The sequence below is a fragment of the Mauremys mutica genome, unplaced genomic scaffold (genome assembly GCF_020497125.1).
Source record: "Mauremys mutica isolate MM-2020 ecotype Southern unplaced genomic scaffold, ASM2049712v1 Super-Scaffold_100395, whole genome shotgun sequence".
NCBI lineage: Eukaryota > Metazoa > Chordata > Testudines > Geoemydidae > Mauremys > Mauremys mutica.
The window spans coordinates 298,627-315,342 of NW_025423329.1; the positions used below are offsets into that span (position 1 = coordinate 298,627).

The following is a 16,716-nucleotide window of genomic DNA, read 5'->3' on the forward strand; positions in this document are numbered from 1 at the left end:
TGATTGCAGAGAGTTGTCAAGTGTGATTGCCATTTTCACAAGAGGGGATGCTAAAGCAGAAACACAGTCTAAATGAAAGTATTATTCTAGTGCTAATCAAGATATACGTATTAAATAATGCGTGGCCCATGAAATATGAAATCTTGGTATTTCCTTTCAAGATCTGCAGTGGATTCAGGTTTCTGATTCAAAAGAAGCTTTTAAACTTCTGAAGCTCGGATTGAAGCACCAGAGTATTGCTTGCACAAAACTGAATACTTACTCCAGTAGAAGGTGAGAGAAACTGTTATTGATATTGTTCAATATAGGGTAGTAGAACACACAAACCACACTGACCAATTTTTAAAATCTCTGCGGAGCTTGTGTTGATGGAAGAGTCCAGACCTTTTAGCTTCCGGATTTGACCTACTTTAATGGTGAACAAAAACTGCAATTTTTGCTCAAATCTTGCAATAAGATTGACCTACATAAGAATTGAATACCTTTTGCTGAAATGCCTTCCTTGAAGGTAAGGCATTTAGCTGTTAAGTTTGTTTGCCTTTATATTCCAGTCTCATTTGGGGTTTGAAAAGTCCTCGGGCTTCTAATAATAAATAGAATGTTGGGTATGGGGTAGTCTGCTACTTTGCCTGTTTAAGCAATTAAAAAAAGACTGCATTTAGGTCTCAAGTGTATATGCTCATACACACACTCAGGGTGTTATGCTGTAACATGAAAATTTACCTTATCTTCAATCATGAAATGCTCCCCACACAGGCATTATAGAGACTAAAATGTTTTGATTTTAAGTCGTGTTGAAATTAGACCAGTGTTTTTGGTTTTTTGTTTAATTTGTATCTATCTTTTAGTCACAGCATATTCACTGTTAAAATGTTAAAGATTGAAGATTCCGAACCACCAAATGTAACACGAGTCAGTGAGTAAGTGATTGTGTTTATTTCAAAGCTAACACTAATTTTGCTGACTTCAAAATGCCTGAAAAGCAAAATAACTATTAATCTGTATTTTCAGATTGGCACTCTGTGATCTTGCTGGCTCAGAGAGATGTACCAAGACGCGCAATTAAGGTGATAGATTGAAAGAGAGTGGAAATATTAACACCTCTCTACTGATTCTAGGCAAATGCATCAATGCACTCAAGAACAGTCAACGGTCAAAGTAGGTGCTATACCTTTAGCTGTTCTATAAAGCCACAAAAATTTATTTTTCTACAACATGTAGCACAAAGGTTAACTGTAGTTACGGTAGAAAAAGCAGTTTGATAAATTTTCCACTCTTCAGCCCAAATGTGCAAAATTTCTGGGAAGTCTGATTAAACACACTAAGGAGTAGTTTTTTGAAAATGTAGCAGTTAATACACTTTTCAGACATTTTGCTATTCATTCTGATTATTCAAAATTTGTAGGAATTTGAAAAAATTTGCTTAGTCTTCCATGACTAGTGACTGCTTTATTTGTAAACCAAGCTTTGTGGCAGGAAACTCCTGCACTCTTCCTGATCTGTACACTTGTCTGCTGGTGCTTGGTTATTGGAAGTCAGGACCAGCATTAAGGTACAGGCCAGGCTGGTGAAGCACCAGAGGTTCTCAGCAGAGAAGGTGGATTGGGGGGAAGGACTGCATCTAACAGTAGGTCAAATTCTAAGTATGGAAAGGCAGCAAAGAATCCTGTGGCACCTTATAGACTAACAGACGTTTTGCAGCATGAGCTTTCGTGGGTGAATACCCACTTCTTCGGATGCAAGATGTTAGTCTATAAGGTGCCACTGGATTCTTTGCTGCTTTTATAGATCCAGACTAACACAGCTACCCCTCTGATACTTAAGTATGGAAAGGAATCTTCAACCTTAGGACAGTGCAGAGAGTAGCTGCCCTTGGACAACTGTGGCTATAATGAATAGATATCTCTGGACACCATACCATGTCGCAATAGCTTTACCTCAATCCATTTGTCTTCCTCTAAAGGACTAGCATAAAGCCCACGTACCACTTAAGTTCCTCATACGCCCTCATATTAGGGAGTAAGTGGTGCATAGGCCTCATGTTGGCTCTGCACAGGGTGACATTAAATTAGGGAGACACCATCAATTAAAAATCCTGCACTCTTGTGATTCAACAACTCTTCTTTCTCTGCATGCTCACCCCCATTACTGTATGGGAGATCCACACAACCAGACTACGCAAGAGAAATAGTGAAACTGGCTAAATACAAAGTGCTGTCAAGTACATGCAGGAAACCAAGTATCTTTCTCCAATTTTACAGTAATGTGAGCGGTACTAAAATACCTGTATGAGGTAGAATCTTTAGAAGTGTGATAGCTTACTATCATTCTAACATATTTTTAATGCTTACATTTCTAAGACCTAACGTGCTCTGTTTTTATAGGGTTAAAGAATCCAGGAATTGCAGATTGAAACGTTATGACTGAGGCTTTTTTTCCTACTGAACTGGAATGTATCTAACTTTGGTATTATTTTTAGGCTGCAGCTGCATATACCATTTCGGGAAAGTAAACTAACTCACTTCCTTCAAGGCTTTTTCAGTGGAAAAGGGAAGGTATATATGATAGTAAACATCAGCCAGTGTGCCGGTGCATATGATGAAACCCTCAATGTGCTAAAGTTCTCTGCAATTGCCCAAAAAGTAAGTGCACTATAACTTTGTAGCTTTATTTTTTTAAATCTTCAAAGTTACATTATGGAGCTAATTTAGTAGTTCCATATCTATACAATTTATACTTGCACTTAAAGCAAGTCTCTAAAATTCCTTGCATATTATACTTCAGTGATTTTTTTTTTTTTTGAATTTTGTCTCTAAATTTGTCTCCTCGTGATCAAATTTAATGTTCTAGAATCTTTTCTGGTTGAAATTCTTCATAGTTTTGGGAAGGAAACATATAAAAAAATGAGTCTTTACAAAAAGCTGTTGTGATTATAATGCTCTCTTGGGCTCTGCCAGCTAGAGAACCATAATCCCATGAAATTCCAACTTCCACACACGTGGCTTGTCCTATTTCTGACCTGATACAGACATTTTAAACATTCATATTTTGAATGCAAACATCTCACCACATGCCTGCTGAGATCAAATAACTTATAATCAATAAGAGAACAGGGTGAGAAGTACATCAGGTTTTTTCCTCCCCCTTCAATTCCTCCAATCTCTGGGGGGAGTTACTTACTCTCCAGCACTAACTGCAGTCTGACTCTGCAAAAGGGACAAGCTGCCTTTGGCTCCTGAGAGAGTCTCCCACTGTTCTTGCCAAAATAACATAGCAGCAGTTCTTCTATGCCAAAGGAATTAGCAACCCCACTCCTGAGGTGGTTTTGTCCCTCTAGCCAGTCTCCAGTGCTTCATTCCAGGAGAACCCTGGGTCTCAAAACAGTGCAGTTTCTGCATGATTCCTGCTCTTCTCTGCAATTCAAAATTATTCCTGTTTTGTAGTGTGGCAGAAAATTTCAGGTGTGGTAACTGCAAGTGCGCATTGCCAACAAAATGAAGTACAGCCCCTAGCTGCAAGCTAACTGATATCCATGGCTGCAGGCTACCTCCATAAGTGCTTAGTATTCTCTTAACTAGTGTCTAACAAACAATTGACAACCTCTTTCCCTCAACAGATTTGTGTTCTAGACGCTTCTAATGCTCCCCAAGATCATCCATTTGTCCAGAAGTCTGCAAGAGAAGTCTCTCTCATAAATAATGTGGACACTAAAATCCAGGTAGCAAGAAAAAGAGCCACTGTACTTTGGGACAGGAGCCTGGAAGATGTGATAGAAGATGACGATGATTTAACTGTGGATAACAATGAGACACATGAGGAGCATGATATGGCAAAAGAGATGCCAAATGAGGAGGAGGAAAATAAAGTAATTATTGGAAAAGAAGATTATCTGGTATGTACCTGGAATGCTCAGTCAATACAATATAACTTTTGATGGGTAGGTGGTATCCTTAGTATAATGTATTTGTGGGGGACTGAAGCATGCTGCCTGTTGTGGAAAACTGGGTAAAAATGGCTTTTTAAGTTTGGTTGCACCCGTTACTGAAAGTCAGTGTAAATAGACCTCTTCTCAGTATACTGTATTTTACAGCATGGGCAAGCTGTGGACTTCAGTAATATTAAAAAATCCTTTATGCCTATATTCTATGCATGCAAGATCTCTGGAAGCAAACTTTTTTCTATGCTTCAGCATGCTCATCAGTTTAATCTGGGACAATACTATATTTGGAAACCACTCTTGCTTTGGATTGTATTGTGCTGTGATATATTCTCCAACTAATGCTCCTTGAGAAACAATGTCTATTTTAAAAATATACTGTTTAAAATAAAAGGTTCTTCAAATATGAGACATTTGGTTCAGATTTCTTTTTGAAATGTGAGCAACCATTGTGTCCAATTCTGCTACCATTATCAGAAAACAGGAGGATGGGTAGATAGATAAATCATTCCAATCTTTCTTAGAAAAATTTTCTAAAAAGGTGAGATAATACTTTATAATGTTCTTTGGATTCTTGAACATGCTTGTTCTGTGTACGTATGTATACAATATTGATGGTTTGCACTGGTACAGTAATTTACGAACATTTAATCTATCTGTTCAAAACAAGGTTAAAATCTAGAGTTCTTGGAGCAGTGATTAAGAAATAATCTTTCTGAAAACTTTCCTTTTATAAAAGCATTAAAAGATTATTTGTGATCATTGTAGAGACTACTAAATATAATAGAAGACTTGAAAAGCAAGTTGATCAATGAGAGAAAAGATAAGTTACTCCTGGAATTAAAAATTCGTGAAGAAGTCGCACAAGAACTTACTCAGTATTTGGCTCAACAGGAAACAGATTTCAGGTAAGTTAACAGTTGCTTAGGTTTCTTCTAGTTGTACATAGTTTACACTGTTGTGTAACTCAGTCTTTTAATTTTAGCCTGTAGGTGGTAAATATTTGTATCTTTTACAGTTGCAAGTAAAAATGAAATAATAAAATAAAAGCCAAATATTTAGTGTTGGGGAAGTTTAACATAGCTGCCCCTTCCTACACCTCCACCCTGTGCGGACACTCTTATTCCAGTGTCCAATATAAGTGATTCTCTTTGGTTTAGCTTAAACCCCTTCTCAGAAAACATGTCAAACTGAAGAAGTTACTCTTCTAATTAGAATAAGTGCTTATACAGGCATAGCCCAATGTGTATCTGTTCATATTCACACCTCTGCTTATAGCAAACTTTCCTGTATATACAAGGCTTCATTTAATAATAAATAAAAAGGCTAAAGCTAAACAGCTTTCTGTTTCATGATGTCAATTTGTTTGCTTTTTCACTATACCAAATGGCTGGATTTGCTCAAATAAAATTGAGTTCTCCTTCCCCCCCCCCCCCCACCTCCCTTAGAAATTACATTGGTTAAGATGCTTTGTAAAAGGAAAAAGAACTACAAATTCTTTTTGACTGCTCTAATCTTTCCCCTCAGCTTTCTTACTCTGAAGTCCTTTTACTTGCCAAAGCTAGTTCAAACCCCATACCCAAGTTGACATTAATCACTTGCTGTGAAAGCAACATGTATTGTATCTAAACTTTACATTAAACAAAAGTAAAAAACCCAGTGTCCTGTATTGACTGATTTTAAACCACTGAAAGGTGAGAACAATGAAAGACAAATGATAATTCTGAAGTCCTAAGATCTTTCACGCTACCAAGGCAAAAAACGAATGTCATCTAATTGGGAGGAAGATGAATATGTTTTCAGTGGCTTTAGACATAAAGTTCTAGCTATATAGCTGCCTGTTGCACTGTCTGCTAAAATTACAGGAAGAAAACCAGTTGCAAATCTACTCTAGTTGATGGTCCAATATAAATGCTTTTCAGAACAATAAAATGTTTCAATTCTAGATGTCTTGAACTAAGTAATAAAACTTTGACATGATTTGGGATAGACTTTGGACATCTGTAAATTCCAATCCCTGTATCAACTGCAGATATGCTCCATGCAAGAGGAGGGCATACAGAGCACACTACCATGCTATAAGTAATTGTGGTATGTGAGGCTCAAAAGCTGCTTGAATGGCTGATGAAAAATATACACAAATTTTAGTGTACAGTTTACCTCTAGTAATATGCACGATTCAGAAAACCTTGTGAAATCCTTGATCTATATAAATATTTTTCATAATTTGTAGTTACTGGACTGTTTCTGACCGCAAGATTAATATACACTTGTGAAGTTTGTTAGAAAGAGCAGCTGTAACTTCATTTTGTGAACTGGGTTAAAATTAACAAGCATGGGAGAATACCCAGGTTCTGACAGTCAAAGTGTAGTGTCAGAGACCCATTAACATTCTTTGTTTTATAATAATAATAATAAAAGTAATTTCTAGCATTAGAACTCTTTAAATACAGGCAATGCCTTTCTTATGAACGAGAATTGCTAGAAGAAGCTTCTGAACAACGCTTGGAAATCTACAAGGATTTAGTAAATGAATGTGCCAAAAACCTGGATGAAGAACAGGAGATAAAGGATTCCCATTGTAATGAAAGAGCTGGAATGCTGGTAATTTTTTTTCCCCCTACATATTGAAGAATCTGGCTTTGTACTAGGACCTAACCTACTGTTAACGGATGAGTACTTACTTCTCATGGTTGGGTATTAATGTAAACTGACTCCAGATGCCAAGGAATGGATGTAGTAGTGGTGACTTCAAGAATTCTTGTTCCAAGTAGCGTAGACCTTATTTCTTGTTAAATTAGAAGTTGGTACCTTTTAGCTTGTCATAAAAGAACTCTCAACAAGATCTATTTTAGGGATTTTTCAAGGGATGAAAATTTAGAGATGTGCACTATAAGACGAAAAGTAAGTAGTTCAGGTTCTAAAATTTGGGCTTTGTGTGCTAAAAAGATGGATGCGTTTATAGCTTATAGTAGAATCTAATATGAATTTAACTTTTTGTTTAATTTCAGTGACTTTAGGCTACTCACACTGAATATGTTTATAGGAGCCTAAATATCTTTTCAAAAAAGAGTTGTAATAACTGGTTAAAAGATGGGAAATGGTGAAGGAATAAATTATTAGCTCTCACAATGGAGAGAGGTAAATAGTGGTATCCCCCCAAGCATCTGTAGTGGGACCAGTGCTATTCAACATATTCATAAAAGGTCTGGAGAAAGAGGGGAAAACAGTGAGGTGGCAATGTTTGCAGACAATAAATTTTTTTTTACTCAAGATGGTTAACTCTTCGCAGTCTGCTTTCGACTTACAAAGGGTTCTCACAAAACTGGGTGATTGAGCAACAAAATGGCAGATGAAATTCAATGTTGAGAAATGCAAAGTAATGCACTTGGGAAAACAATCCTAACTACACATACAAAATGATGGGGTCTAAATTAGCTGTTACCACTCAAGAAAGAGATCTTGGAGTCACTGAACAGATGTTCTCAAAGAATTATCCACAATGTGCAGCAGCAGTCAAAAAAGCTGACAATTTTAGGAGCCATTAGAAAAGGGATAGATACAATGGTAAATATCCTAATGCCACTATATAAATCCATAGTATGCCCACACTTTGACTACTGAGTGCAGTTCTGGTTGTCCAATTCTAAAAAAGATCTATTTGAAATAGAAAATGTACAGAAAAGGGTAACAAAAATGGTTAGGGGTATGGAAGAGCTTTCATATGAGGAGAGATTAAAAAGATTGGGACTGTTCAGTTTAGAAAGAGGGGATATGATAGAGGACTACAAAATCACAAACAGTGATTGGAGAAAGTGAGTAGTGAAGTTATTTACCTCTTCACATAACACACAAACCAATGAAAGTGATAAGTTTAAAACAAAAGGAAGTACTTCTTTACACAACATACATTCAACTTGTGTAACTTGTTGCCAGGGGAAGGCCAAAAGTATATCTGGCTTCAAAAAAGAATTACATAAATTCATGGAGGTTAGGTCCATCAATGGCTATTAGCCAAGATGGCCGAGGGATAGATCTGCGGAGTGGCCATTTTATTTGAGAGAATGATTCTAGAGTTGAAGATGGAAAGAAGTGATGGGCAGGAAGCTAGAGTTTGACATCAAAGTCAGACTAAATAGGAGACTGGAATGAAGAGGCATAGTTGGGGGGGGGAGGAGGAGCAATAGATTATATAAAGGAGACTTTGGTGAGCAATTCAGAGGAGAAAGCACATAGCAAGAAATGAGTTGGAGATGGAGGGAAAGCAGCAGTCCCCAGCACCGTCTCCATCATTCTTTTTGATTACGGTGTGGGAGAGAAGGAGCAGTAAGAGTCATTGTTGCACCGAGAGCCAAGTTTCAGTGGGGGCATGGAGGTAGAGGAAGCAGGAGAAGACGTTTGGAGACAAAGCAGGTATTCCAGAGGTGTCCTGATCATCATCCCTCCACCCAGATACCGAATGAGGTTGGTGGTGCGGAATGGGTAGCCAGGACCATTCTTTTCTTCCCTGCCTTTGAAATGGTTGACTGACTTAGTAGCAATGTACAATGGTGGTAAGCACTGAAAGCCTTTGGGATGGTATGGGACTATAAATACATTGGTGGTAGTGACTTACTGGACTTTGATGCACACACTAAGTGTCAACTAGTCTGAAACAATCTGGAGAAATACCATTTGCATGTTAAAATGATCTTATGTTTGTAGCTATATTATCTAAATGCATCCACTCTTTCTACAAGTTCCTCACTCTGATTTATTCCATAGAGTACATTAGGGGATGCAAATTAACACTGACTCATCTTATTCCTGCCCTTCAGATTTTCAGTAGTGCGACCACATTTGAGGGTTATACCTATACTCCAAAATGTTTTAGGGTTACACAAGATATGGCTCCTGTCATCTCCTCATTCTCCAATTAATTTCCCCAAAGCAAACTGTCCATACCATGCTTTCACACCTGACAGATATACAGGTATAGAACTACAAAAAAAACCTTAACTCTGTCCACCAGTCTTATTTAATGACATGATAGGGTGAAGATGAAGTGCTATAACCACATGTCTTATTTAAAAATGCCAGGGCAACATATCTGCTCTCTGGCCAGCCTGGTCTTAGTATTTGGTCAAAATTATAGTACATAGCAGAAATTAAAGCATTTCCTTTGGGCTTAATATTTATCATGGGCACTTCTAACCTAATTGGAAAGTACATCGAGTACTGTTGATTGGAGGAAGGGTTAAGACGGTTACTAAGGACTTTCACTTAAGAAGATGACAAAGTGTAAAAAAGTTTGTAAAAGTCACCCAAATGCTTTTTGAAGGAATTAAGTTTCTGTAGCTTTTGACACATTACTGCACTGTTGATGGAATACATAATCCCTCTGATTCATATGTATTATCTGTATTGGTGCTTTTTCTTTTCTTCCCCTTTGTGCTGTGTTCTGTATTCCAAAGCATTGTACGCTTCTTTATTACCTACAGCGAAGGTAACCTATAGCTGACTTTTTTTTCCCAACAAAAATCCTTATAGAAAAGTTATATGGCTGTTTATTTCATTTTTTGTTTTCATATTAAATTGAGATTATTTATTGCTTGAAACATGTTGGCTGCTTGTTTTGTATAATGGCAGGTGGTAACTAATTTTATTTAAACATAGGACAACACTGTAACTACCCTTAAAAGACAAATGCCAAAGGAGAACAGCGATGGGACAATAGAAGGCACTCAGTCTAGTGAAAGTGTGAAGCATGGGTTGGATGTAGGAAGAAAACACTGTTTTGAAAGTAAGCCTACCCAAGAGGAAGAGCCACCTACAAAGAAAGATACCATTTCTACCACAGCCGAACAGGGAGCCTTCCGAAAAAATCTGAATCCAATGTCAGAACAAAAGCAAAAATTCGCAATTCGTAAACTTTATCATCTGAGGAGAAGAAAGTCAGCAAAATTAAATGCTAAATGAAAGTAACTGTTTGTTTTCATTTTCTTGTGTGTTGCCTCTAAATTCTTAAAATAAAAACTGCTTTTTAGATGTCTTGCTTCCCCTTTGCTATGTCTGCAAATACATTTGCTAATTCTGATGTAGTCAAGATATTTGTTAGCGTGGACTTTACCTACAACTGGCATGTTTAACTGCTGTTTTTCTGCCAGGCTTGCTCTTAACCTCGTTAAACCTTAGCTTTTTCCTGCCTAAGCTCTTTTGAAAACTGAAGTGTCAATGTGGTCTATGATCTATTCTGTCATACAGTATGTGGATGCTGTACCCACTTCTGTGCAAGGTGTTTCATTAGGTCAGTGTATAGAAATGTAAAAATCCATATATAGTATGTAAAGCTGATAATGGTAAAACTGAAATTCATTTTGGGATCTAGTGTTTCTCATAAACATCTTTGCTGCCGGACACTGCATTAAGTAGGCATTCAACTCCTGTATGGCATATATCTACATAGCTGTTCAGTGTCTGCAGCTTTGAAATCTCCCTGCTCCCGTAGCCTGCTTGGACTCTGACTGTAAAGTATCATGTAGGTGCCTCCCCAGAAGCTAGGGGGGCTCAAATAACAGGTGTAGCATCACCTCAGTGGGGATTGCAGATGGGAATATGTTGATTAGTAATATGTTGACCCAAACAAGAATCAAGGAAAGGAGGCAATGAGGCAGCCTAGAGGCTTTTCTCTCCTTCCCTCAAGTAAGAAGCTAAAGGCTTCCCCCAATTAACATGTGGAGATGGATTAGAGCTACCTAGTCTCTATCTGATAGTAAAATGGGAAGCAAAACATGGAGGTCCAGGTAGCCCAGCCCCCACCAGGGGATTGAGAAATAACAGCTGTTGAAGGGCACTCCCTTCAGAGCCATGTTGAACAAAGGAGGAGTGGTATAGCAAGTTCCATAGATCTAGCACAGGGGTCTCAAACTCAAATGACCCCGAGGGCCGCATGAGGACTAGTGCATTGGCCCGAGGGCCGCATCACTGACACGCCCCCTTGCTGCCCCTGGCCCCACCCCCAATCCACCCCTTCCATGAGGCCCCGCCCCTGCCCTGTCTCTTCTCCACCTCCTCCCCTAAGCGCGCGGCTCCCCGCTCCTCCCCCCTCCCTCCTGGAAAGTGCTAAGCGCCACCAACAGCTGTTTGGTGGCTTGGCGGCGGGTCCCGGAACAGAAGGGGCCCCCCACCGCCGAAGACCGGGCTGCGCTTCGGCGGCGGCGGGTCCCTCTTTTCCCCACCCCGGCCCCGGCCGGTCCCGCTTCCCTCCCCCACCCCCCGGCCCGGCCCCGGCGGGTCTCGCTTCCCTTCCCCACCCCCGGCCCGGCGGGTCTCGCTTCCCGTCCCCCCCCCTGGCCCGGCCCGGCAGGTCTCGCGCCCCGTCCCCACCCCCGGCCCGGCCCGGCGGGTCTCGCTTCCCTTCCCCCCCCCCCGGCCCGGCCCCGGCGGGTCTCGCTTCCTTCCCCCACCCCCCGGCCCGGCAGGTCTTGCTTCCCTTTCCCCCCCCCCACGGCCCCGGCGGGTCCCGCTTCCCACCCAGGCCCCGGCCCGGCCCCGGCGGCTCCCGCTTCCCGCCCCCCCTTACCCGAGCGTGTCTCCGGCGAGGCCTGAGCTCGTCCCGCTCAGAGCCGCGGGGTGCGGGGGCGGGGCTGTGAGCTCCACGCCGAGCGCAGCGCTCAGCCCAGAGCTCCCAGCCCCGCCCCCTCCCCACGCGGCTCGGATCGGGGCGGGGCTCAGGCGCTCGGACGGAGACTCGGTGCTCTATGCGCCGAGGCTCCAGGAGAGGGGCGGAGGCGGGAGCCTCCGCTTTTCTCTTGGGGGCCCCTGCGGAGCCCGGGGCCCGGGGCAATTTGCCCCCTTTGCCCCCCCCTCTGGGCGGCCCTGCGGCCCTGGCTCCGGCTGCATCCCTGCCATGGGTTGGGGGCTCATGGCCCCCACTCCAGCCCTGCTGCAAGCCACGGGTTGGGGGTGCATGGCCCCGGCCCCCGCCCGCAGCCCATCTGCGGGCACAGGGCCCCAGCTGCAGCCCCGCCGCTTACCTGGGGGATGGTTCCCACCCACTGGGAAGCACCTGGCCGGTTCCTCTGGCTCCTAAGGTCAGCGGCGGCCAGCGGGGTCTCCACTCCACATGCTGCGCCTGACACAAGCAATGACTCCAGCTGCCATTGGCTGGACGCTGTGGGGCTGGGACTTACTTGGGGGCATGAGTAGCACGCAGCGCCTCAGGGGCAGTCAGGGGGGATCTGTGCCGTGTCCGCACCCGCAGCTCCCATTGGCCACGATGGAGCCAACACTTGCGGTAGATGCAGTAGGCAAAGACCCCCCCCTGGCCACCCCTGTGTCTAGGGGCAGCAGGGTCCTGCCGCCTGCCGTTTCCTGGGAGCTACCCCAAATAAGCACTGCTGGGACCCCAGGTGAGTGCTCACCAGGGTACTCCTCCAGCCCTGAGCCAAAATATCGGGACAAATGACGTCTTGACTGTACATCAGTCGGGACACGGGACAAACAACTAAATATTGGGACAGTGTCAATTTTATCGGAACGTCTGGTCACCCTAGGCATACTGGCAAGGCACTGAACTACCATTACCCATGCTTTACCAAATATGCAAACTAAGACATTCTGTAGATAATTGGAGGTCCCTGTTTAGGATAAAAAACAAAAAAGTCAAGAGTTCTGGACTGTCAAGATGTTCTATCAACTTTTTCTAGGAAAGAAGTGAGGAAAAAGTGGTTATTTTTATTAAACTAAAACATGACTGTAAAAAGCTCAAAGAGTACTTAATATATGAACAAGCAATGACATCCTTTCACTATTCATGTTGAAGTCCTTGTTTTGAACAAGACGCACCTTGCAATATTCTTGTCTTAGCTGAAACTGTTCCTGCTATTATCCTCTAAAAGAAAACAATTATGTTGGCTGTGTCATTTTATAGCAGTTTCAGAAGGAGCTATGCCAAATATCTGCACATCAAGGAATCACAGGATGCGGGGTTATTTCTGAAGCGGATTTAGGAGAGAGAAATACACGTCGACTTCATGTGTATCAATAGAAGAATTGACCCTCCCTCCCCCTGTTTGAACATGATTTTGGAGAAAAACATGATTCATTGTTCAGTTAGAGTTCATTCATTCTAGAAGGAACCCAGATTTCTTGACAATAGTATTAGCTTTGAAAGCTGAGAAGTCTCAGCAACTGCCTTCCACCAATTTACAATGTACAAAAGCTGATAAAAGAGCGAATTATTTTTTTTTCCTTTGCAAACAAAGCATTAAACAAGAATTCATGAGACAAATAGGCATATTCTTATGTACACATCATATGCATGGGAATGATTGAAACCTAAATGCAATGAGGAAAATATACCCTCTCAGCTTTGATTCTTACAGTGCAAACTGCAAATCAAGTCTGACAGATCAGACTTTCCATCCTATTCAGATTCTGCCACTCTCATTCATACTAATTAACACCTGGCTCTACAAGTAGTCTGACTTTCTAAAGATGTATTCACGTGGCATTGAACAGGATGCTACAAATGACCACCTAAATCCTGCCTCTTGTCTCTGAACCAAACTAGTGTTTTAGAAGAAGGGTTGGTTTTATTACTTCCAGGCAAAATTATAAAAAATATGCTAAAGAAACACCTGCATGACACCAAACACACTCTGATTTCTAATCTGCCCTAACAGGCTATGATTAAAGCTGTAGCAGGTTATTTATCACAGATCCCAGTTAGCGTAGAAACGTCCCTAGAGGTTGTAATGAGCTGGACTCCTAAAGCAATTCCGCATACAATGCATTACCGCTGTGACTATTTGCTTCTAGTTCGTTAAGGGTAGCTGCTTCTCGTCTAAGCTACACCCTTTGCCCAAATGGAGGAATGGTCTTGTGGCCAAAGCACAATGAGGAGAGAGGGTCTGGATTCTATTCCAAACTCTGTCACAACTGTCGAGTGTGCTGTAGTCATGAACCCTCTGTGTCTCAGTTTCCCCACCTATAAAATGAGAATAACAATATATATTTCCCTGCCTTATGAGATAGTGTGAAACTTAATTTACTGATGTTTGTAAGGTGCTCTGAGGCCATGTCTATGCTACAGAGCCACCGCTACAGTGCTGCAGCTATGCCACCGTAGCGCTGTACTGTAGACATTTCCTACATCCATCAATGCAGTTAATTTAGCTAGATAAGTAAAAGAATCCTTCCATCAACCTAGCCGTGGTCTGTACTGGCAGTTCAGACAATCTACTACGGTGCTTGGTGCAACATTTTTCACAGCCTTGAGTGATGTAGCTAGGCTCATCTAATTTTTAGGTGTAGACCCGGCCTGAGCTTCCTACATGGCAGCTGGTATAGAAGTGCAAAGTAGCATTATTCCTGACATACTCCCTGCTGGACAAAGAGGGGAGCAGCCCAACAAGAAGGGAATCTAGAAGGCAGGACTGGATAGTTGGGTATCTGTTGTGGGTGGGCAATTGTTGCATCGCAGAGGAGCAGGGACAGAGTTTGACAACCCATGTGATCATAAGCAGAGAGTTCTTTATTCATTTCCAGCATACTCTTATATCCCATTATGGCAAGCAATCAAACAGTTGCTAATTGGTTAATTAAATATACACAGCCGCAGCTGTAACCCCATCCTAATTAACATTCTACACACCTGTTTGACTTATCATCCTATTTACAGTTAGCTGGCCAAAAAGAGCGCACCCAAGGTCAGCCCTTTATACACAATTTCCAACGTTATCGGCTCGTCCCAGAAGCCTAAACAATCTCAGCATTTCACATTCTATTCCCAACAGGCAATGATCATTCTTGTGAAGCCAGCTCCACCCAAAGGCAAGAGCCAAAGTAATGTGTATGTCACTGAGCGGGGTGTGTGTTTTGTGAACAACATTCTGAATAAAATGGTCTACATTAGCTACAACCCGTGTCTTTCATCTGCACACTAGAGACAAAAAATGTTTTTTTGGTAAAGGACATATTTCAGTAGCCGTTTCAGTAATAGAGCTGATAACATTTTCAATAAAAAGAGTCCGATTTTTTTAAAAGATTTTAAAATAATTTATAAAACACTTTTCTTCCTAAAAAGGCCAATTTTTTCCTACAAAAAAATTAATTGAAAAATGTTGACCAGCTCTAGTCCCTCTGAAATCAATGAGGTGACTCGAACAAAGAGAAACTACTCAAGTAAAATTTTTATGGTTGGGTCCCATGAGACAAACTCTAAAGGTAAAAAGGAAACGCTTTCTAATTGCTTATATGCAAATATTTGCAGACCAATTTAGCTGTTATAAAAATACTAATCTGAGGTGCATATTTGAATTTGCACATAAAAAACCTGGCTTAATTTAAAAAAACACAAAGAACTGGGCAAATATTTTAAAATCAAATTATTTAGATATTTCACTTTTACAACTGGATACTGTTACTGGCACTATTTTGAATTCAAGTAATGTTTATACAATGTCACCTTCAGTCTATGGGGCTCTGATGAGCAAATGCTGTAAGATGGGGCCCTTAGATAAGATTAGTTCCTGCCCCAAACAGCACATAGTCCAGGGTCCCAGGCTACATATGTGCCTACTTTACTCACAAAGTAGCCTAATTGAACACAGTGGAGACACACACAAATAAAGTCTACTTACATGCTTAAGTATTGTCAGGAGCAGGGGCTAAGGGCCCTATTCTGTTTCCATTTAATTCAATGGGAAAATTCCCAATGACTTCACTGGAAAGAGACTGAGCATCTCCTGGAAGGTGGTGATTGCTCTCAAATCCTGCTTATATCAACATTTGCGAGGAAGCCAGTGGCACCTAGTAAATGGAGGCGTTGAATGAATAATACCAGAAGGAATGTTACTGTACATAGGGCCCCTTTTAAAGCAATGGCCTAAATACACACTTACATAAAAGGCCATTCTAGTCTCTTCAGAGATGAGTTGTTGGTTTTTTAAACTGTCTGAATATGTTTACTGTAGACACAAACCTCTGCCTGTGTAAAGGCCTCAGTACTCTGAATACCTCTCGACCTTCTGTGAATGCCTTCACCTGGCTCCAAAGAAATCATTAGTCAGTTCTGCTCTCCTGGTTTCTATAGGGAGTTATGTTTTTTTTATGTGGTGAATAATAATGAAAATTCTGAATAATGGCCCAAAACTGTTATACTGGAGTAACATGATATTGCTGCAAACCCGTTTAGAGGAAAAGCCCTGTATTGCCAGGCCCTCTGAACTGTGGATGTCATTACTTCTTCTTGGAAAATTAAGGAAGCTGAATTAACTAAAGGTGTGAATTTGAAGTGTATCAGTTAAAACTTAAATTTCAAGCCCTTTTGCCCATGGGCTGTTTCTTATTCTGTTTGTACAGCACCTAACACAATGGGGTCCTGATCCAGGGCTGAGGCTCCAAAGTGCTACGATAGCACAAATAAATAATATAATTATAAAGTACATTAAAGCTCCAGGTGGACAATCTAATTCACATGGATGACGATAAAACGAACTAAGGTCACTTAACTTCTGAATGATCGTGTCCACACAGGGGTTTAATGCACTTTAACTAAGGCACTTTCCATTCACGCCTGTAGTAAATGCAGCTTAACTGTCCTGAGGCCTGGTCTACACTTAAAAGTTAGGCCAATGTAAGTATGGCACTCGGGTGTGAAAAATTCACGTCTGAGTGCCGTAGTTAAGCCATCATAACCTCTGGTGTGGATGCAGCTAGTCAAGAGAAGAATTCTTCCATTTATCTGGCTGCCACCACTCAGAGAGAGAGATTGCCTACAGCAGGGGTCGGCAACC

The 16,716-nt window shown here is 41.4% G+C and overlaps 1 pseudogene; it reads left to right on the forward strand.

Annotated features, from left to right (window-relative positions):
* Positions 1–16,716, forward strand: part of LOC123361163 — a 62,347-nt pseudogene that overhangs the window by 9,271 nt on the left and 36,360 nt on the right.